Here is a 24,334-nt window from a genome sequence, read left to right as displayed (position 1 = left end):
GCCTCTTCTGATGAGGTCCCATCTCCTAATAGCAATCAGATATAATGCCCTTATAATCTCATCACCTTCCACTAGTATCACCTATAATCACATGCGGATTTAGAGCAACATTTAGATATAAACCCTCATGGTACTCTCACTAATGCCTATATTCCATGAGTGAATAGAGCGTAAAAAGAGGATGTGGTGGAGTCCAGGGAAATACTCTCAAAAAGAGGGTGAATCCCAATTTATGAATGAGATAGAAAATGCTACAATGCAAAGCAGAAACTAATAAATAAGGCTGACATCTAGTGATGGGTGACATCTTATTTTATTGAACTTTGAATGTACCAGTCATTTTTCTAAACATGTTAGACATATTTGATCCCATTTGATCCCTAGAATAAATAACCTTCTGAGTTTTTATATTATGATGCTCATTTTACAAAAGGACCTCAGGGCATAGAGAAGTTAAGCAACTGGCTCAAATCACTGGCTAATAAAATGTTCACACTAGGAATACAATCGTGGTTAGTCAAACTGTAGCACCCTAGCCAGAGAGCTCTTAAGGATGATGCCATGCATCCTGTATGGTAAAAATGGGAGAAATTATGCAAGAACATTTTTCAAAAAAGTAAATATTGTGAGCCTGATTTTTTCCCCAAGCTTCCCTTTTTATTTTAGTGTTTATACTTTGACTATACATGCTTTAATTTCTTTAAAATTTTTGCATATTCTTGCCTATAGGCTGCCAAACTCCAAGTGTTCATACAGATAATATCAACAATAAATGTGCTAGACATTTTTTACCAAAATTCACCAGATTGACTCTGTAAAGAGAGTCTATAATTGCTTAATTACAACACATCTTTATTTAAGGCCTATTAAATTGGCTCCCTAAAAGGGGCCTCTTGCTGCAGTCTTCCCTACATCGACCTTTCTCAGCTCAAAGCAGTCAGATGAAAACTGCATCCCTTCTCCCCTAACCACTGTTGGGGATAGCCCTTTAAAAAGGAGGTTATGATAGACAGCAAAGCTAGGTGAACACATTATAGGTCCTTATAACCCAGAGGAACAAGCCATTTTGGGCATGCTCACTTTTCCCTAAAAACACACTTACATAAATAAAAAGAAAGGGGGATCTTTTGGTAGCCATTCTACATAATTTTGGGGAAAAATCATTTCACAATTAAATTATGGTTAGGGCTGTCTGTGACCTCAATAGTCCTTTGATGCTATGATGCTCAAGGGCAACATTATATCAGTTGAAGACATTCTGGTTCTTTGAGAACCCTGTAGAAAGGTTTCACCTGGGGAGGGACAAATTCCTTATCAGTATAACTCATCCCACTAGTGTTGTAAGAACATTTTTCTCATCTCACCTCTAATCAACCTGAGATCCTCATCAGGATAAGATCTTCATGGTCATAAGATTACAGCCACCCTCCGAATCATCTGATACTTCCTCTGATTATAAGATTCTTGTAAATTTAGTAGTATTGCTCCCTCTGAGTCATCTGATCCTTCCTAGGAACCCAATAAATAATGGCAAGCTCAGGGTGCCTTTGTCTTGCTACCCAGAGGAGCAATGATCAGGCCCAAAGCTCAGATTCTTCTCTAAGTCTTGTTTCCCATCTTTATTGTTTAATTCACTTTGTGTTGTAGTGGCTCACAGGGAATCAGGACTCACTGCTTGGGTTTTGGTAATGTTTCCTTTACAATTCCTTACAATAGAATATAAAACCTATTAAACACTCAAGGTCTTGTAGAAAATTTTGTGGCTCAGGGTTAGGAACTAGGTAGATTTTTTTCATTGAGTTTACTGGTACTTTTTAGATATACAGTACAGTTACATTCATCATTGGGATCTTGTACCTTTACATGACAGGTCTTGGTTCTTATTTTTTCCCCACACCCTTGCCCTCCCTTCACCCCCTCCACCCTTCCTTATTTACAAAGATTTTGTTTCCATTTTTCCTTCTTTTTTGCATTTTGTCTTTTCCCTTTTTTCCTTTCCCCTGCCTTTGGTACTTCACCTAATCCATTAGCCCTTTTCTTCTTATTTCACATTATAAATTATACAAAATGAATCTTATTTACACCTTTAGTTTTTCACACCAGAAAAACTATTTGGTGTTACACATCCATGCCCCATTTATTTCACTTAACAGTATGGCTTCAATGTGCGTCCATTTTCCTATAAATTACTTTAGTTTCTCATTCTGTATGGCTGAGTAGTACTCCATTTTATTGAAAAACCACATCATTTTTAGCCAGGCTCCAGTTGATGTGTAACTGGGCTGTTTCCAAGTGTTAGCTATTATACACTGTGCCACTATAAACATGGGTGCACATATGTCACTGTGGTATGATACTTTTAATTCTTTTGGAAAGATACACAGCAGAAGGATAGCTGGGTCAAATGGAACCACTAATACTAGTTGTTTGAGATATCTCCATGTTGATCTCCACAGTGGTTGCACTCTATGCACTCCCAACAACAATGGAAAAGCGTTCCTCCCTCCCCACAACTCCAGAAGTATTTGTCATAGTCCGATTTCTTGATAATAGGCATTCTTTCTGGGGTGAGGTGGAATCTCAGTATTGTTTTCATCTGCATCTCTTGAATAACCAGTGATGTTGAACATTTTTTCATATATTTATGTGCTGTTTTTACTTCTTTGTCTAAAAAGTGTCTGTTCATTTCAGATGCTCATTTTTGAATCAGGTCTTTGTATTTGGGGGGGGTCTGGTTTTTTTTTTGAGTTCTTTATATATTCTAGATCTTTGTCTGAGGAGTAGCTGGTAAAATTTTTCCCAACATTGTAGGTTGTCTCTTAGCTCTGTTGGTGGTTTCTCTTGCAGTGCAGAAGATTTTTAATAAAATGAGATGACATTTGATTCTTGTGCTAGTTCCCATGGTACTGAAGATTTGTTCATAAAGTCTTTGCCTATGCTATTGTCTTCAAGAGTTCTGTGTAACTTATCTTCGAACAGGTTTAGTGTTTCTGTTTTAATATTTAGATCTTTAATCCACTTAGATTTTAGTTTAGTGCATGGTGAAGGATAAGGGTCTAGTTTTAATTTTTGGCAGGTTGAAATCCATTTTTCTCAATATAATTTATTAAAGAGGCTATCTTTACTCCAGTGAGGATGGTTGGCTCCTTTGTCAAAGATGATGTAGCTTAGTACATCTAGAGTTGTTTCTGTATCTTTCAATCTATTCCACTGATCCTCGGGTCTGTTCCTTTGCCTTTACCGTGCTGTTTTTTTTTTTAATATTTTATTTTCTTAGTTTATTGGTACATTTTAGGTATACAGTACAATTACATTCATTATTGGGATCTTGTACCTTTACATGACAGTTCTTGGTTCTCATTTTTTTCCCCTTGTCCGTGCCCTCCCTTCACCCCCTCCTCCCCTCCCCATTTACAAACACTTTATTTCCATTTTTTCATTTTGTCACCCTTCCCATTTTCCCTATACCTTTAGCCCTTTTCTTCCTATTTCACATGGTCAATTATCACAGTGGCTTTGTAGTATAGTTTCAAGTTTGGGATTGTAATACCCCCTGCCGTGTCTCTGTTGTCTAGAATGGCTTTTGCTATTATAGCTCTCTTCTTGTTCCAATTAAGTTTTGGAATGCTTTCTCTAGATCTGTGAAATATACTTTTGGGATTTCATTTGGCATAGCATTGAATCTGTATAACAGTTTTGTTAGTATTGCCATTTTCACAATGTTGATTCTTCCTACCCTGGGGCAAGGGATATCTTTCCATTTTCTTATATCCTTTTTTATCTCTTTTTTCAGAGTGCTGCAGTTTTCAGTATAGAATTCTTTTTCTTCCTTTGTTATATTGATTTCTTGATACTTCATATTTTTGGATGCTGTTGTGAAAGGAATTGTTTCCCTCACTTCCTTTTCAGTGATTCTATTATTTGTGTACAAGAAGACTCTTGATTTTTTCATGTTGACCTTATATCCAGCTACTCTGCTGAATATGTTAATTGTCTAGAATCCTTTTGTCAGAGATTTTTGGGTCTTCAATGTAGAGTATCATATCATCAGCAACTAATGACAGTTTAACGTCTTCCTTTCCACCTTTATTGCTTTTATTTCTTTCTCATGTCCAGTTGTTTTGGCTAATGTTTCCAAAACTATATTGAACAGTAGTGGTGAGAGTGGAATCCTTTTCTTGTTCCTGATTTTAGCATGAAAGTTTTCAGTTTTTGACCATTTAATATGATGTTGGCTGTTGATTTTTCATAGATAACCTTTATCAAGTTGAGATAAAGACCATCTATTCAAATTTTTTGCAGGGTTTTTATCATGAATGGGTGTTGAATTTTGTTGAATGCTTTTTCTGTGTCTGTTGAGATGATCATATTTTTTTCTTTGACTCTGTTAACATAGTGTATTACACTTATTGATTTATGTATGTTGAACCATCCTTACATCCCTGGGATAAATCCTTCTTGGTCAGCGTGTATGATCTTCTTGAAGACTCTCTCTCTGTATTCTGTTTGCCAGTATCTTATTGAGGATTTTTGCATCTATGTTCATTAGTGAGATTGACCTGTAATTCTCTTTCTTGATTGCATCTTTCCCCTGTTTTGGAATCAAGGTAACACTTACTTCCAGGAATAAATTTGGAAGTATTGCTTACCTTTCAATTTCATTGAAAAGTTTAAAGAGAAGTGGCAATAGTTCTTCTCTAAATGGGGGCTGGATAGATTTTAACACTTAAAATTTTGTGATCTTGAATAAATTAATCTGTCTTTTCCTCACTTTTATGGCCTAATAATACTTGCCTTATTACTATAAGGAAGAAATTGTATAAAGCATCTTATATAAGGGAATCAAAATGCCTTACATTTTAAGGGTAAAGTGACGTGTGAACATGTATTGGATATTTTGTGGATGTCAGGCACTGTTTTCATATATTCATTAATTTAATCTTATCAGGCAGGTACTACTATTATCTATATTATATAGATGAGAAAAAGGAAGAACAGAGCAACTAAATAAGATATTCAAGAGAATTTTCATAAAGTATAGATATAGGATTTAGTATCTGTCTATTTGACTCTTAACCACTCTGGCATAAAAAGCATGTATGTTTATTGTTATCATTGTTTAAAAAAAAGGCCTTAAATTGGGGTTAGAAGATCTTTTATCCAACAGTCAGTTATTACACAAATGCTAACTATGATCATGATTGGAGTTATGAAGATAAAATTAATATGATTACAGCTCTCAGAGTTAGACGCTAGCGTTTACATTGTTTTGCAAAGGAAAAGACATTAGTATAATAGATGAGAAAACATCATTATTGGAAGATGTTCAGTATGATCTTCACAGGGACGAAATGAGCTTATTTTAAGCATGTGGAGGTTCCTGTCTCATAGAAAAGTATAAGAGAGGACTTTTTTTTTTTATACCGAGCATTGAACTTGGGTTCTTGTGCTGTGAGGCACAAGGCAGCATCACTGAGCTAAATCCCTGGCCCAAGAAAGGGATTTAAAGAAAAAAAATATACAAGAGAAAATGTATAAAGTTATTCACTTTTTGTTTCAACAAATATTTGTGGACCTGCTGCATTGTAAGAGGAAAATTCTTAGTGCTTAGAGAATTCTGAGTGTTGAGTTTGTGGGCAAGAAGATAGAAATTTTCTCTGAGCTCATTCAGCAGGAAATAGGATATTAAAGGTACGGCATCTAGTTCAAGCTAATTGGATCATGAAGCATTGGAGAGGGAATGATTGTAGAAGGTGATGTGATTCTGGAAATGTAGACAGGATTCTAAACATGAGGAACAGGCAGGTAGAAAGATTCTTTGACCCTGGCTAGAGTCTGAACCCCTTTTCCTACATCTGCTGTCCAGGAGCTCAAGGATAATATTAATCAGGAATAAGGATGCTTTTCTACAGCGTGGCTGCACTTTTGTAGGGAGATATGGTATCTTTCACTGCTCTCCGTTCTTATTGGTCCTTTTCAGGAACATGAGAGGAGTGCTAGTGAAAATTTCTTCATTGGACTACAATGACAGTGAGCTCTGAAATAGGAGCTCCATGCTGACAGTATGTGTTAAAAATAACAGTTTACTGCTATTAGCAATTTAATAATATTCCTTATTCTTTCTCCTAAAGATGTAAAGGAATGACGACAATAGGGAAAATAGAAATTTTGTTTCAGTAAGCCCAGATGAACTGCAAAAATACTGCGACATAATGGCCTATTGATATCACCCAGTTAACACTTCAGTCACAGATGTGAGACAGAAATTTGACTAGCACTCAAGTGAAAAGATTGTAGTGCCAAATAAAAGCTAGAGATCCTCTATTTTAAAATTTTCAATTAGACTGAAAGAATAAATAAAACAGTTGAACTTAATTTTTTTACCTTAACCAAAGAAATGAAAAATAATATCCTCTTGAGGACTGAAAATAAGAGCAGTCCTTTTTACTTAAGTGTTCTCCCTACATTCATTTTTCTTTTAATTTTTATTTTTTTGTTAGTACACATTTGTAGTACATAATGATCACATTCTTGTGGGGAGTTGGTATATGATGTACATAATATGACTTTTAAAATATCCTCTCCCTTCCTCCATCTCGTGGTCCTCTGCCCATTTGCAAAAGGTCTAGTTCCCTGTTTCCTATAATCCATCTTTTGTTTTGCTCTTTGAAATTTTTGTACTTTGGGTTTCTTATATAAGAGAAATCATTCGATATTTAAGCTTCTGTATCTGATTCATTTCACTAAGCATTGTTGTCTCAAGGTGTATCCATTTTCTCACAAATGACTCAGAATTATCCTTTTTATAGCTGAATTTATTGCAGAAACTGAAGACTTCAAAACATTTAGGAGCTTTCAAATTATATTCTACAGAATTCTAGGATTCTTCAGACATTCTTTAGTATTTCATCAAAGAAAATTTAACACAAAGATGAAATTGCACATATGGCTTCATTCCAAGAAGGTTACAGATTAAACTAGGAGAAAAATTCAGATTACTGGTGAAAAGCTCATTAACACCTGTAATATTGGTATTGTCCTTGAGGAGACTTGTATAAGATAAGCAATGTGATACAAAAGTAAAAATAGCACTAATGCCTGCTAATGAAGGCCAGAGAGGAATATTCACAAAATAGCTTTGAATAAATCCCAATGGTGAGATTATATGAAAATTTTCTAATCACTGAAGAGCATTATGATATGGATCATTCCATTTTGGTTATTTTCTAGAAGATATAATATCCACTTTAAGAATGTCATTACTTTAAGAATTACTTTATATATACTACTGAGCATAGTAAAAAACTTTAATGTGTTCCTGTGTGTTGTTAACCCCTATCAAATGAGGTGAAATACATTTAAATGATAGCTGTACTGCTAAAAGAAAATACTGGTAAGAAAAACAGTAGAAAGAATGGCTTTTATAAGAATAATTTTAAATATTCAAATATTCATGTATTAAAAATGTTTCAAAGACAAATACCAATATGCTAGAATCATTCAGAATACTATTGGGCAGTGTCATACATATTGTCATTTTATTCCAGCATGTGTATACATTCTGTCTGTTTTGCTCTTGTTTAAATCATAAATAGTTCACTCTCTGAGTACATGAGTAACATATTTATTGTAAAACGATAATTTTACATCTAGTTAGGAAACTAGAGAAAATTTAAAGAAGAATAATATGCTATAATCAGACACACTCAACTATGGTTTAGTATTTGTAATTTCAGAGTTTCCTAAGCATGTATTCACAAACACTGAAAAACTGTATAATAACAGGCTCATTCACATTATATTGCCAATATATATTATTAGATGATTTTCAATGACTAAGTAAGTTCGTTGCTTAATTGTACCATAATTCAATTAACTATTAATGTTTTTCTAATTTTATTTCACAAATTGCCATGAATATGCTGTGTACACATCTTTTAGCAGTTATTTTGCTATACTTTATAGTGAATTGCTAAGTAAAATTTCAAGTTGAGAATTTAGAAGTTTTATTTTAATGGTAACAATTTCAATGTTTAATATATAAATAATTTTAAGAGGAGAAAAATAAAAGCAACGCATTAGCAAAAATCTCGATACCCAGTATAAATAGTCTTATACTTGATGAGCTTCATTCCTGATTCCTAATATATTTCAGTCTATGTAGATTGGGTAGATACATGACTATATACAGAAAGGAAGAAATAGGGAGTAAGGAAGAAAGGAAGGAAGGATGGATGGATTTAATCATGATGAAATTAAATGTATACATAGTGGGTCTGGGGCTTTAGCACAGTGGTGCTGAGCCTGCCCCACAAGTGCAAGGTCTTGAGTTTAATCCCCCTGCCCCACAAGTGCAAGGTCTTGAGTTTAATCCCAGATAAAAAAAAAAAAAAAGAAAGAAAGAAGGAAAAGAAAAAACTGTACACATAGTTATAAATTGAAGGAAATATAATTTCATTCTGGGAATTTATTAAAATAGACACTGAAGACGATCTTGGTGAAAGCTGAGCCTCAGATTAAGAATAAACAAGTAACATTTTCTCATCACAAAAGAGATAATCTTATTAGAACACTCTAAATTTCTTCACATTTAAGATGGTGACCTAAACACACACTTTCATATCCTCTGTGTCCCAAAACTCTGATGAAATTTTTTAAAAGTACTGAAAATAGGAACGATATGAGAGCAAGGAGAGGAGTGTTCCAATGTGAATGAGGAATTTCCCCAGATTATCTGATAATCAGAAAACAAATCAGAGTTTTCAAAGTTTAAATAAGCACAGCATTTAACATGCTCTTCTGGGACTTCGCAGGACTAGCAGACAAGCTTTCCACCTGGTGTGAACAGATAAAGCGGTAAAGGGCACAAATGAAAAGTGGGGATGCAAACTGGGCGCTTAACTCTTCAGTTAAAGCTTCTTACCCATCCGTTCTCCCTACTGCACACTGCCACACAGGTATGCACTCATACTCACCTCACACAAGCACATGGAGAAGAACAGATACGAGACCATTTTATTTACCTGGGTAGCATCCATAGTTTGTCTAAGGGTTGATAGATCTAGCATATTTTGGAAGGTAAAGGCTTGCATTTGATATGATGAAAAGTGTGACTGCTGGGGAAGGGAGTTAGAATTCAAATACGGGATGGCTTATCTATAGTGAATTAGACCAAAATGTCTGAAGCTCCCAGTGTGCATATTTAGTTACATTATGTAGTCAACTTTACCACACAGCGCTTCCTAAGGGTGACATTGGCTTCTCTTTCTCGTAAAATAAAGGTGGCCAGTTTATATGCCCTGTCCACACACATACAGGCATGTAATTAGGAAGTTCTACTAGTTTTATGCCATTTATAGTACTATTATAAACTGTAGTTTTTCATTAGAAAATGTCTTTTGTATGTTATGTGCTTTGCTTAAATCCTGTTTTGCGTAAAATTTGTGTTGTAAATTCTTTTCTAGTCTGCTTTTTTTCTAGAAATTAACTTTAATTATTTCAAAATTATTCCTTAACTGTTTTTTATGTATCAGTCATGGTCAAATCATTCTTTTTAAAATTTTACTCTTTTGTCTTTGAGACATGACTAAACATACTTTGTTTTCCCTACTAATTAACTCCTTTATTTTTTCGTATTGCTAAAAGTATCTCATTGTTTCATTATTGTTTAATATATTTTAATAGTAAAAGTATTGGCTATCAAAAGTTGTTATTTTTTACTTTGAAGTTCTAACATAGCTCTATTTTGAACAATTATACACATATATTAATTTGCTTTGGTATTGAACACTTTCCATATACTTCTAATTCTTTTACTTTAATTTCAGTAAATATCTAATATTTGAAAAAATATAAAAATGTTTCCTTTGAAAATTGCATGTAGACACTGTATATTGTCTGCCTTTCAATGCCTGTGAACATTTTATTGATGACATTTTATGTGAGCCAACACTTGGTTCACAATAAGTGTGAAATCATTTTTTTTGTATAAAATATACTAGGAATTGTTCTTTTGCCTTTACTGTTTCATACTGCAGATACATCTGAGGCTAGCCTGATTTTTTTCATTATATATAACCATTTGAAATATTTATAAGTTGTTTAAATATTTCATTATGTATAGCAATAGAAATATACAACCATATAATAAAATAATAATTCTATTAGTGGTAAATATATAATTAAGCTGATGGCTCTCCTAGCTGACACAGTTGGCCTTTTCTGCTCTTTCACCACTTCCTTGAGAAAGCAGCCTTCTTGATAATTGCCTTCTCAAAGAGCACAAATTGGTTTTTGCAGCTAATAATCATTTTAAAATAGACTTCATTGAGTCTGTTCCTTTGTTCCTTATATAGCATCCTCAGTAGGGCAGTACTATCTTTGGCATGGTTCATGGGGCCATTATAGCACCTTGACTTCCTGAATAGCAAAACAGTTTTCTTTGGTTTTGACTATTGAAATTGTCTCTGTGTCTGAGTGAACCAGTTTCCGGAAGGAAATCACTCTAGTTGTACACTGATCAGCCCCCAAGCTTTTAATGGACAATCTTGTGGAGTCTATGGAGAATGTTTTACTTCAGAACATTGAAAAATTTCATTAAAAATTAATACTTTAATTACAACTCCCCAGCCTTTCTAATGGTGGGCTTGGATTTGTAAAAAGAATTAATGTATGTTAAAGTGTATTGTAAACATGGGTAGTGGTCGATAATGAGATGTAGTGAGATGGACATGGGCTTTGATATCTGAAGGTTTGGATTTGTCACATAGGGTTGGAAAATGGCATCCTGCAAGCTGATAATGTTACTGTTTCTTTTATAAGTAGAAACAACATAAGGATCTTTTATGTATTTTTATTATAATGAGGTTAGGTTGCATATGATATACCTAACATAGTGCCTAGTGCAAAATAACTTGTTGCTCAAAGTTCCCTCTCTTAAGAACATAGATACCTGTTAGCTTCTACTGTGCTATAAAGAGAAGTCAATAGATAGAGAATAATAGGATTTTTTATTGAAAATTATATCCATCCAGGCATTTCTCTTATAAAACTGATGATTATGAGTTCATGAAACCAATTTGCTCTATGCTGGAAGACGATGATTGGAACACTTGGTCTCTTGGAAGATAAAGGATATAGCAGAAAAGGCCTGTGGTATAAACCAGAACCACTGTCAGTTGAACTAGGTGCTTCCATCTGTGTGGTGATAATGTTGAAGTGCAGAGCAGTTTTGATGGTTTCCAGCTCCTAATTAGCCAGACTGGCCTTGAGGAAGCTCAAAAGCGTGGTAGGAAGTGACCATAAGATGCCAGGGTATCAGGTGGGAGAAAGAGCACCGCTACTCTACAGGATGTGTAATAGGAGATCGTATGCAGAATAGTATCAGTGGTTAGAACGACTTCTAAATAGATTGCAGAAATGGACAGATAAATCAATTTATTTTTCCTCATCCCCTCCTAGTAGCTCAGATTTAGAAGAAAAGTGTCATTTCTGAACTAGATGACTATGTGAATTCATGATCTAAGCCCAAGCTTCAAACTATTGATGGTCTCATAACAAGCAACTTCTCAAAGGCTTCTGAAATATTTGAGATATAAAAAGGGTCAATTATTGACTGTAAAATATTGAAGAGAAGAACTGCAAAGTCTGAATGTCTATAAAGTATACAAAAAGGTTGTTTATTAAATGTTGACTTTGGCAGTCTTTGGAAATTTCATTACATTTGAAAACCTAGTTTGGATTCTCTCATTTTGCTAGAGTTCTCAAGAGTGCAGTATGATTTCTGAGATGTGCTCAGTGATAAATTGTGCACAGATAAATAATTTCAAAAGAAAATTATGAAAATCCCTAAAATATTATGTAGACAAACTGTATATTAACTTGGGAAATGAATGCATTCTAATACATTTGGTCTGATGTAGGGTAAAAACTCTGAGTTAGAAATATAGCTTAGAAACTATGGAGGTTTAAAATTACTACCAAATGATTTATATATTCTTTGTAAACCCAAACTCTAAAAGCTTAAACTATTTTGCTTTCTTTGTAGATAAAAACTCTGCAAAGTAGGAAACCTAAATATGATGGAGTTGACTTATTTTTGTGAGTATATTTAGGAACATTTCAATATATTTCCTAAGTTATCAGAGTCCATGTTCAGCAACATTTGCAGTATCTAAAAGTAGTTGACATTTCCAGAAATCTGAGAGTATGTAAATAATTAAATCTTTGAAATGAAATAATAACAAGGGAGTCATCAACTAATACAGCTCTAAGAGCCTTTCATCACAGGAATAAACCAAACTTTTGGCAGTGAGTTCGGTTATTAGAGTGAACATTTACCTAATTTGTCATCTTGTTTGTGATGGCATTAATTTGATGGGGGTCTGACATCTTGTCCAGGTTTTTAGAATATGTATTATGATCTGTTTTTCATAAATTGAAAAAAATCCACTGATTGTACTTTAGAATCTGTCTGTTTGTGTCCGTTTTGTCTTGGCAAAAAAGATTTTCAGAAGAGTTTGCTCAGCTGCTTCATTACTGAACCCGTGTTACTGAGTCTCAGTATTTAAACCAGTTATCAAAAGACATCTCACTGCTGTCAGGACTCCTTTTCAAACTGCCTGTGGCTATTGTTATTTCCTCTTAATTCTTGTCTTTGACTATGACTCTTAGATCATTTGCTATACCTTGGTCACTGATGCCACTCATAAAATATCTTTATTATAAAAATCAATTTTGAGCTGGGGATTTAGCTCAATGGTTCCACTGCCTACCTTGAAAGCACAAGAACCTAAGTTTGATCCCTGGTACAAAAAGAAAAAAAAAATCAGTTTTGAGTTGGAGCCACCTATCCTATGATTCATTAACATCAATACAGTTAATTAACCAATGATAATCCACTAGTAGACAATTTTAACACTTCAGGGAATTATTTTATTACATGTTACCTGATTTTATTGAAATAACTTCCCATGAATATGTTCTATAACATATTTTTGAAATGGAATAACATTGGCTAAGGAATCACAGTTGGGTGAATGTATTGCTTCTGAAGTGCTATTTTTATAGAAATAATAATAGAGCCTGAATATTCTGGGAAATTGTTTCAATGTTCTCTATTTAGAAAGAATGATAAGAATATATTTATTGTATCACAACGCCATTCTAAATAATGGATTTTCAATTAAGTAGCAGGGGTCTTAGAATCTTAGACTTGAAAGTGAGCCTAGGGGGTTAGGAGAACCAGCCATCTGATGCTTGATTCCCTTCCGTAGTATTGCTAATGAGAAGCTGTATGGGCCTAGTTTGAAAGCCTTGTGTTAATCCATTCTTTTAATTTGCAAATACTTTAGCAAGTGTAAATGTTCATAAACATATGTCATCTTTATCACTTTAAACAGAACTCTATCTTTTAATAATTTTGATCTGCTTGGGGAAATACACTCTGTAAAGCCATAATAAACAAACTTAACCCTCTTCCATATGCCAACCTTTCATATAGTTAAAGACAGTTACGCTTTCTGTCTTTCTAAATGATTGTGCTAATTATCAGTTAGGATTCTTCCTTTATCCTAAGCATTTTCTAGTTTCTCTGTTTTTTTTAAATTATTCCTTACAAATGTCTTGCTTATTAGTACCAACTAATTTTTATACATATTACTTTTGTTTATATTTACATATAGCTGCAGAGGAAGCTGGAAAATGCTTTTATTCAGGGCTTCATTGTGCCCAGATGAAACCCTGTTGCTTTTTAAAAAAAATGATAAATGTAAGTAACTGTATTGTATACCTAAAATTTGCCAGTAAAAATATGAAAAAAATAAATAAAATAAATTAATCAGAAACCCCGCTGCTTTTTATTATGGAAGAAGTAGAGTACATATGTAAAGATAACTATCTGTTATATGTGAGTATTTTACCCACAGTTATAAGTTGTATTTTACTTCTACTTATTATTTTTCCCTTTAGTCTCAATTTATTCAATATTCTGTTAGAGATGTCAATAATAATCCTTCGTGTCTTTATCCAATCTTTTATTTTAATAATTTCTCTATCTTTTATATATTTCTCAAATCAAAATGATAATTTGCATCTTGTATTTATAGAATTTAACACTTCAGAGGTTGTAGATGACTTGAGAGATACAAACTCTTCTTATGTAGTGTTAAAGGGAAACACTTGACTCATGACCTCCAAAAAGTTAATAAATTTATATTGAAGAGAAGGAAAGAAAAAGAAATAGAAAAGCATAGAGGGAAATATGGAAACAGAGCTTTTGTAAATAAGGAGGGGAAGAAAGTTTGAAGATAGGGGAGGGAATGGGAAAAAAAGAATCAAGATGTATTATGTATAGGCACAAATTCCCTTTGATGAATGTGATCTTATGTATATCTAAAATGTACAAACAAATTAATTTTTAAAAGATATCTGCTATATTTGGTTGTATTTTTCTATGTTATTTTATTTATCCTTTTATTTCTACTTCCTTTTCTCTATTTTTTCCTTTTGGATTGCTTGAGTTTCTCTTTCTTTTCATCATTCCATATTTTTCTCTCCTAGGTTGGAAATACATTTATAGATTTTAATGGCTATCTTGATCATTTTAAAGTGCTACTATCAGTGCCCTCCTAAAAAAGACCACCAGAAAGTTACTTGTAGTAAAAGTTGGGTTTCTAGTGGCAATGAAAAACTGAGTGGTCTCTGAGTAAGAAGGTGTTAGGTTTGGGTTTGTTGTAGGATCTGAGCTTGTCTTAGGTGATTTGCAGTGTGAGTGGCTCAAGCAATCAGTACTTTGCTCTGGTTTAGAGACTGTAAGAAAACAGAGCCAATTCTATGTCTGAGAAACAGTGTTTTATTCTGCAAGCAGGAGTAAAGGAGCTCGGCTAAAACTATAATTGGTAAAAGAAGCAGTAGCTATTTATGATAGCTACAACAGAGGGTATTTGGTCACTATTATGTTTTGGACAAAGGTCATGTATTTCCTGACTTGAGACATGATTACAAAGTGGTCATACCTTTGTCTTGATCCATCTTTATCCCACAGTGGCCTTGTCTGATGCTTATATTCTGTTAGATTGTTGAGTTAGGAGGTGAACATCATGTCCTCGCTATTACAGCCAGACCAACTCTGTGTGAAAATCTATCAGGAACTGCTTTTTATTCTTTCTCAACAATAGTAATATTCATCAGAGTTTAAAAATTATTTACAATTTGCTTATTTCGTGAAAAACATAGGGACTTTAGAAAATATCTATTTACTCCTTTTGTTACTTAAATGCTATTATTATTTTTACTTTTATCATTATTTGAAAAATTCTACCCAGTTACTTCTACTGATATTATTGTTTTTCATAGTCAGTGTTTATATAGTGTACCCACATGTTTACATTTTAAGTTATTATTTAGTTCTTACTTTTCAACACATCATTTTAGGACCATTTTATTTCTACTTGAAATTTATCATTTAATGGTACCATTAGAAAGGTTGTTTTCATAGGTGGCAGTCTGTGAGAATTAGTGTCATTTATCAATTATTGGTATGCTGTCATCCATTACTATTTCAAGTTATTATTGACATCTCTAACAGAATAGTAATGGATGACTCACTACAATTTTGGTTACTTGAAGTTTTAACAGGCTCTGATTCATACTTTTTTTGTGATTTTTATAATCTCATTTTGTGTTGTTATTCTTTTAGTCCTATGAATATGTCAAGCAAGTTTTTATACTATATCTGATTATCCTAAAATCCCCCACATGTGTGGGCTTTGTAGTTTACTTTGTTGTTTCCTTTAGCTTATGATTTTTTCTGTTTTGATCATGCATTTAATGATTTCTTTTTTATTGCAAGCTCACGTTTGTTTTACCTTTGACACCTATATTTAAAATGTATTATTCCCATGAGAATTTGTATTTGATTCTGTCAGGAACCCAGGGACATTATTAGCCTAGGATTATATAAACTAATTTTTCATTTTCGGCTTTTTGAATCATATAGATAGCATGAATTGAGACCCCCCCCACCAACGCACTTGGGTTCAGATAATTGTCAGGTATTTGCGGTTTTTGTTTTTCACCCCCTGTTTTAAGCAATGTCATGACCAAGATAGACATGTATCCTTACTACCTTTTACTAGTTACCTGCCTCAGGTATGCCCTTTTTTTTTCTTTAATTGAGTTTATTGGTACATTTTAGGTATACAGTAGAGTTACATTCATTATTGGGATATTATACCTTTATATGACAGGTCTACCCTCTCAGCATCTGTACCCATATGTGATATCTTTGTTCTGAATCCCCATCCTTCCTAGGTGTCAGGTTTTATCTACTGTCCTTACACATTGGAGCAGTAAACGCAGGCATTAAGTTACTCTCCCAGAGAACTTGTTATATTGGACTAGAATCTATGTTTTATGCAGTTGACAATTTTATTTTATGCTTTTAATATATATTTTAGTGTATTAGAGGATTTTTACTGGATCATATTTCTGTGTAACTTAGATCTCTTTTCATTTCATTAAAATGTAAACTTTGTGTGTGTTAAACAATATCCCTTTGTTTGAGAGGCTTTTATTGACTCTCTAATATAAAGCAGAATGACCTCTCATTCTCTTTTTACATGTCAGTTCGTTTTATGTGATTTATGTAAACAATACTTATCCTGTTTATACTTTTTATTTGTTTATTGTCTGCATTTGCCAGCATAGACTATCAGGTCTGTTAGTACAGAGACTGTCTTCGTTGTTTACCATTTTAGTCGTAGTACCCATCCCAATGGCAATTTCACAGCAGATGATCAGATCTTGTAGAATCTCTCCTGTTATTTATGAGTGTCTGTTTCCCAGCTACTCTGTGCTTTGCTTCCAACATCTAGGTATTGTCTGTACCTCTCTTTAGAGGGTAACCCTCTGACCTTTGGAACTGCTTTACTCATGCATGCAAAAAGCTAGAACCACAAGAAAGTTTACATAGCCACTCTAATTGAGCTCTAGCCAAAAATTTACTAATGTACAAATATTGAGGGTGCAATGTACACTTCAAGCTGATGCTCAGAGTTTCCTTCTCCCACTCCCTCATGGCTGTTTTCTGGAAGTCTGCAAGTAAAATCGCTTGAATAAAAATCCTTGTCTCAGAGTCAGCCAATTTAAGTATGCTTGATAAATATTTATTAAATGAATAAATAAATATTTCTCTGCAGTCAAGTATTCTTGTTCAGGCTGTTGTGCTACCTCATATTTTCTGTCATTTCAAAAATCTTTTTTTCTTGGAAGTTTATTAAAGTCACAAAATAATCCATTGTATAGTATACTTCAGGTAACAAATATTTTTTCTGATTACCAAGTGCTGTGCTTTAGTACAGAATGTTCTTGCATCCTGTGCTGAGGAGTTTTCTTGGCTGGTTTACCTGTCATTGAAAGAGAAACAATCAACATAGGCAATTAATTGCCGTTTTGTAAGACGGACTGTTGTTGATTACCCTCCATGTTTACTCGGTTGCCCTTCATGTACACCTTTTTGGTGTATACTGGCAGGCATTGGTATGTTCAAAGCTCCTACGTAAATTTCTCAATGCAAACAGTTTTTATTTAATGTTCATACTAAAAAGAAAAAGGATGTTCTGCCACCTAGGAAGTATTATATGTGATATATGTGAGTAGAGGGCACTAAATTATTTCTTGATTATATGATGGAAAATACCCTTCATCATTTACTTCATATTACATTCTCTCTCCTTGAAAACAATTTTGACTCATTATCCCAATTCAGTGTTAAAATTATTGTAAATTCCTTGACCTGCCCTTGGTTTCTCTCTATTTTAGTCACCCATCTTCAATGCTTGCAGAATTAACTTCTTTACATAAAATCCTATTACTTTCTGATTTTAAAGGCCTTTCTGGATCTAGATTTCTTTATAGGAAAAATTCTGTATTTCTTGTCCTATTTACAAGCTCTTTAAGAATTGCTTATCAACCCCTTTCTTTAGCACCATTATCTCCATACCTAACATGTATTCTAATTTCCACTGGATTAAAATGTTATCATTCTCCAAGTATTCTTTGTTCTTTTCCCTCCATTAATATTTACATATTGTTCCCTGTGTCTGAAAAAAATTCCATAGTTTTGTTATGTGGAATAAGCCTGACTATAGTTCAAGTCATGTTTCAAATATCTCTTCAGTAACCTTTAACTCAACCTGTACTTTCTACCTACATCACACAAAGTAAGCCCACTCCCTTCAGCTCATTGCCAAAACACTCTGTCCATAGCACTGTGAATGCCATGCTTGTGGATCTGATTCCCTTCTAAGACTGAAGGGCTTATTCCTCTAGCTGTGAGAATGCTGCCACTGGCATCTCTCAGCTGTCTGTGAGAACATCCCATCTGCCAAGGGCTAATTCACCCAAACTCATTTCCACTTCTCAAGAGCAGACTGTACCCAATGACATTTTGATATATAGGAGTTATAAAACCTGACCTCTTGTCCCTGTTTGGGATACTCTGAAGGGCCATCTCAGCTTTAGAGTTCTCTGTGGGATCAACCAAGGATATTGTTAAGACTATATGGCAAACCAGACCTTTCCTCTGCCAAATCTCTCTAACTTCCTTCCCTCAGAGGTGTTGGTCCACAGTGGATTCCCTTAAAAATTCCCTAGAAAATTAGTCTTCTTAGAGCCTGCATCTCATGAAAATTATTGAATAATGCAACCATTATTTCTGCTACTTTAATGTGAAATCCTTTAGGATGGTATTGTGATGGTCATTTTTATTTCCTAAATATTTGACATAGTCCATGACACAGTTCAGTAAATGTTTCTCAGTTGAATGGGTGGATGGATATTTTCATTCTGATTAGTTAGGTAAGAAAATAAATTGTATCCATTTTTCTCCATATGAGCTTATGTACTATTATAAACTTGTGAATTTTTCTTAATATTGGTTTATGGTATCATTTGGTATATATCACATTGATTCTTATTTTCACTTAAATATAATTAATAACATTGAATTTATTCATCAAAGATTAAAATAACCAATCTACATGGGAGTAAAATTTCCTAAAATTTCCAAATTTATATGAACAAAAATCACCATTTTTCCAGAATAAAATATGCAAGGGATTCTTATATTTTCTGAAGTTATACTTATTATTTTTTAAAATAGGAAAGCTATCTTTATAATTATACAGATTACTCAAATTACTTAGAATTATTCTTTCTGTAAATTATTAATTCCCATTAGACCTTTCTGAAGGGCTATACAAGGCTTATTCTACAGTTGAATGGGCTTTTATATTTATATAAAATCCTTGTATGAGACTATATATATTTCCAATATTGATAGATATCATCCTTATCATACAAAATCATTGAGTCACTGGATGTTCAAGCAAGTTGCTTAAGATCGTAAAGGTGGAAGAAAAGGTATTCAATCCTGGGTAAAAATTATACTTAATATTTAATTTCCTTAGGGGAAAATATTAAATGGATAAAATTCTTATTTTAATCCCACTCCTGTTCCCATAACCAATCGTCCCATTAACTTTAACAGTTTGCTTAAAGCATGCTTATGTGTGACCTTAACTAGGGATATTAACATTTAAAAATGCAAAAATTGAGTAATTTAAAAAAGACTATTCTTCAGCTTGGGCTCTTGTCCACATCATATTCCATGCTACATAGCTCTACTGTAGCAATAAAATGCCCAGGATAATACTTCAGCTGCGTCTCCTCCATTCACTCCTCCTCTCTACCTTCCTATTCTTGCAACATGAAATGGTGAATAGGAGAGTCTTTCTGTAACATTGCTTTTTCAAAATCCGGTTTAGATTGTGTTTTTCCTCATAGTTAGAAAACACTAATGCTATGGTGGATGTGATTGATTGGAATTCCTTTTTGCATTCCCACTATTTTCTTTGCATTATCCTGTTCTGCCAAGGCCCAGATTCTTACAGCAAGGATTCTAAATGTGAATTAAGTTCTTACAATCAGATTCACTCATAAGAGATTTAGAAGGCTGACTCCAGGCAGAAACCAAATGACAGAGGCTATTTCTGCTGGCCTGTAAAATTCGTCCATTCAAGAATGTCTAGAAAAAGTTGTGTCATAAAAATCAAGGTTGCAGTATAAAGTGACCAACTTTGTGCATGTCTAGAGGAAGTGTCCTACTTCTTGGATCACATCTATGGTAGTGTATTTTTAAACTCAAGAGTTTCATTAATGGCCTGTGATTCCTGTTCCTCTAGGGTGTCCAATGATTTTATAAAATCTAAGCCTATGATTTAAATCTCTCTTTTCTTAAAATAACTAGAATGATTTGTGTTTCCTGCTAGGAATCCTGACTTATACAAACACAAATTATAAATACTTCATGGCAACACTGTTTTTCCTTGTTGTCTTTGAAGTTTAGAGGGTAAATCTTACACCAGTGAGTTATTTACACTGAATAACTGCAACCACCTAGTTATAAATTGTCAATATTGCCAGAGATGCTATTAAATAGAGCCTTTCTCTAAATCATGAGCTAAAAAGTGCTTTTGCCATCTAGCTTTCAATGCTAAAGCCTAGTCTAAGAAAAATTTCCTCTGATTTTTTAATCTTTATTTCTTTCTTTGTCATCATTTTTTGCCAGTGTTAAACTGGAGTGGAAAAGCACTTAAGGGACAAAGGACACAGGTTGGAAGACCAGTTTGAAATCTACAGCTCAGCTTCAAACCATATATGTGTATATATATATATATATATCTCCATAGATATATCTGCACACACACACACACACACACACACACACACACACACACACACATGACTCCAGGCCAATGCATTTGTACTTCCGAGGATTTTTTTACATGTAAAAAAATCCTCGGAAGTACAAATGCATTGGCCTGGAGTCATGTGTGTGTGTGTGTGCAGATATATCTATGGAGATATATATATATATATCTCCATAGATATATCTGCACACACACACACACATGACTCCAGGCCAATGCATTTGTACTTCCGAGGATTTTTTTACATGTAAAAAAATCCTCGGAAGTACAAATGCATTGGCCTGGAGTCATGTGTGTGTGTGTGTGCAGATATATCTATGGAGATATATATATATATATCTCCATAGATATATCTGCACACACACACACACATGACTCCAGGCCAATGCATTTGTACTTCCGAGGATTTTTTTACATGTAAAAAAATCCTCGGAAGTACAAATGCATTGGCCTGGAGTCATGTGTGTGTGTGTGTGCAGATATATCTATGGAGATATATATATATATATCTCCATAGATATATCTGCACACACACACACACATGACTCCAGGCCAATGCATTTGTACTTCCGAGGATTTTTTTACATGTAAAAAAATCCTCGGAAGTACAAATGCATTGGCCTGGAGTCATGTGTGTGTGTGTGTGCAGATATATCTATGGAGATATATATATATATATCTCCATAGATATATCTGCACACACACACACACACACACACACACACACACACACACACACATGACTCCAGGCCAATGCATTTGTACTTCCGAGGATTTTTTTACATGTAAAAAATGAGGCCACTGCTAATCTCTGAACACAAGTCACAGACTCCTATATGGAGCTAACAATGGTCATTGTTTGAGCTGACACGTGAATCCTAGCCACTTAGAGACCTCTGAGCATTCAAATGATTGATTTTCAGTCCTTTTCATGTGGCCATAGATACTTAAATAAAACGTTTGCTTTATCTGATATTCAGAGGCACTAGATTTAAATCTTACTCCCTCATGATTTGGAAATAAGACAGATCAAAGAATGCTTCAGTTTCTACTAATAAAGTTCATTAAAGCCATATGTTAAAAACGTTTGCCTATTATTGAGATACTGCCTGTACTCTCAATGCCAATGTTATTAGGGGCTCCACTGTATTTACAAAGAGGAAGCATCAGATAAGTAAACTTAATTATTGACAAAATCATGGCTTTTGCTAAAACTGCCTGAATGGGTATTTTTTACTTGCCTTACAGCAAAAATCACCAGTATGCAGGGAAGTATTGAAGAAAATTGCCTTAGAACTAGAATAGTCAGTCTATAGTCAGCTCTTGAATAGGCTGAATAATAATGTGCTGGATAAGATCATGAACTCTTGAAGTCAGATTGCCAGGGTTGGAACTTCAATAACACAAATTATGGAATCAGTTACTTAATCTCTTTTTTATTTAGTTTCATCATCTGTAAAGATCTTACCCATCTCATAGAGCGATTTTGAGAATGTGGGGGAAGTATATTTATCAGAAATCTAGAAAGTACTTGGCACACAATAGATTTAGAAAAATATCTAATTAAAACATGGTTAAAAGACATTTGTCTTCCATATTTTGCTGCAACAGATTTTCTAAAGGCTAAGAGTAAGTGCTCACTAGTCTACCTTATTCAACCTTTTCTTGAGCTTGCTAAAGTTTTTTCAGCTAGTAATCTTTCTCTGGTTAATGAACATTATGCTTTTGTTCCTAATATGTACATATTTTCCTTCTTGACCTGTTGGTAGGTCAACTGTGCTAATTTTTGTAAAATATCTGTTAAATGTAGAGTAATATTTATTTTTAGTATTTAATTTGTTGCTCGATGGAATACTTTAATAATTTTATAAATGTAGACTTCATTTATGAAAGATTTCTGTCAATTACCTTTTCATGGAAGATTCCGGCTCATTTGAGCTAATTAAATTTTCTGTAATGTGAAGGCTTCTACTCCTTGACATTTGAATAAGTACAGCCCAGGCTAAGAAAGCATTAGACACACCCACCTAATACTTGGTAGGAAAGCAATAGATAAGTCTCACAGTGGTCTTCAGCAACCTTGGGGAGGGAGGGATTTGGAATAAGAACTGAAATGACTAGAAAACAACAGTTCTCAGTGTTCCCAACACCGTAGTGAAAGTTTTGGGATCTAATCCTTTGGCTATCCGAAGAAGCCAGGGTCTCACCTATCTATCTTCTAGGGTCTCTTGGATTTCTATATCATGCGAGGACCAAACCCCTCTATCCTGGTATATTTTCAGGGCCTGATTTCTTTTGTCTTTAATAAACTATCTTTTTCTTTAATAAACCTAGAACTGGGTTGTTGGCTCCATATCTTCCTGCATTGACCTTAAATAAGTTTCCGTAGATGCAGCCCTAGTTCTCAATATGTGCTACTATCTTATCCAAGTCCATGCTATTGGTGCATTCTCCCAGATTATACCATCTGTTTGTTTTAGCATTTGTCAAAAATTACACTAGATTGTGATCCATTAAGTAGCAATGAAGTCAGGAAATTGCATTTTGTTTGAGGTCTACATTTTAGTTAATACTTGTTTATAATTTGGTATAGGTTATAATTATTCATTATTTCTAGGCTACTATTTTTGTCAGCGATTATGCTGCATGCCAAAGTACTTTATCTCTCTCAATATGTTATGTGCCTATTTAAGTATTCTAGAGTCCTCCTGTAAAACTTTCACAGACACTATATTCTTTGTATCACCTCTATATCCTTTGGAATTGTTTGGAGAAATGTGGCTGAGGTGGACAAAACATAATATTCAGGGACTGGGATCTCTAAAGCTTGACTCAATGTCTCCTTAAAAACCTGATCTGAATGTTTGCACATTTCCTATTTATTCATACCTGTATAAGCCAGACTTTTCTCTTGGCAAGATTGGAATGAAAATAGAAATAAAGTTCTATAATTTTGTGTACAGTAACTTGTCCTGTTTTCAAAAAATAACTAGAATATAGTCATTATAGTAACTGAAAGTGTGAATCATTTTTATCTATTAAACTACGTTATTAGGTAGTATTTGATAGTTTTAAAGTACTTTATAATAATTTCTTTAAATAGTTATTCCTCACAATGGTCCTATGATACAGATAATTACTATCATAACATCTTCTCTTTTTTCCTTTGGGGAAAAGTAAAAATCAGTTTATAACGTGTCAAATGTTACCAAATGAGTCCATGGCAAAATGAGATTTGAAATTCCAGTGCCTATGTCTCGAATCAATTATTGTTTCTATTCTACTCATATGACTCTACCATTTCTCTATTTATTGTTTAGTCTGTCATTTCTTAATCCAACAAAATCCAATTAAATTTCTCAGTGTTACATCTCCCTCCTCCCGTACTAATTATTTCATTTTGGTTTGCATAATTTCGTCACAAGCATTAGGTGCAGACTTATTGAAAAGTCAGATGGGTTAAGTCATTTTTTCATACCTTTCTAACTCTTTAGTGGCTTGATTTTGCTCATGAAAATATATCATCTTTGATGATTAAGTTAAATCATTATGCTAATCAGATG

Source organism: Fukomys damarensis, unplaced genomic scaffold (assembly GCF_012274545.1).
Source record: "Fukomys damarensis isolate Sample0158 unplaced genomic scaffold, DMR_v1.0_HiC HiC_scaffold_39, whole genome shotgun sequence".
Lineage (NCBI taxonomy): Eukaryota > Metazoa > Chordata > Mammalia > Rodentia > Bathyergidae > Fukomys > Fukomys damarensis.
Note: the sequence above shows the minus strand (reverse complement) of the source record.